We start from the raw sequence: 742 nt of genomic DNA, 5'->3' as shown, positions 1-742 counted from the left end.
ATCACTGAATTGCTGGACATATAATACAATTATGCTTTGACAACCCATATTGAATGCTACAAAAAATGCAACGATTAAATATAAGTATTTTTAAGTAAGTAAAAACAAGAAGAAAATTTTAAAAAATTTAGATTTATCTATGAGCTATGAGGTGCTTTGGGCCTTCATGGACCTTGCAACCCCTGTCTCTTAAATGCCAGAGGAAGTGATGCAGAAGGGAAAATGGCAGAACTGTGAATATTACTACAGTAAGAGAGCTTATCTAGAAGGAAGGTGCTGATGAAGTTACTAGAATCTGACCCAGGTAAAAGACTACTGTGTAAACAACTACCTATAGGACAAGAGAAACAACTGTTACAGACAAGATAAATTTTTTAGACTAGGTCAAAGCCTACATAACTGAATCTCATTAGTTTTACTTACCAAATAAATGCACTGGACAACAATGTAGTCCAAGTACTGATGTTCAAGCCTCTCAGTCTGAAGAATGGAGTCTTCCATCAATCATTTCTCACAGACCATGGATATTCATGAAAAAAAAAAGTGGCTTGAAGAGAGATTGATATTTCGATAAAAAAAAAGAATACATCAAGAACTTACAAAATAATAGCACCTCAAATATTGAGTGCCCTTTAAGGTATAATCAGAAACCTATTGACTACATGGTTCTGGATGATGTGGGCATGCTGTTAAGAATGGGAATAACCAGCTTGCAAGAACTGGCACACTGTTGAGAATAAAT

General features: G+C 34.9%; 1 pseudogene; it reads left to right on the top strand.

The window, feature by feature from the left end:
* Positions 1 to 222: 222 nt before the first annotated feature.
* Positions 223 to 742, top strand: part of LOC102480400 (abl interactor 1-like) — an 8,396-nt pseudogene continuing 7,876 nt past the window's right edge.

The sequence above is a fragment of the Tupaia chinensis genome, unplaced genomic scaffold, assembly GCF_000334495.1.
Source record: "Tupaia chinensis unplaced genomic scaffold, TupChi_1.0 Scaffold144217_1, whole genome shotgun sequence".
Classification (NCBI taxonomy): domain Eukaryota; kingdom Metazoa; phylum Chordata; class Mammalia; order Scandentia; family Tupaiidae; genus Tupaia; species Tupaia belangeri.
The sequence above is the reverse complement of the archived record's forward strand: the minus strand, read 5'-3'. Positions and strand labels throughout refer to the sequence as shown.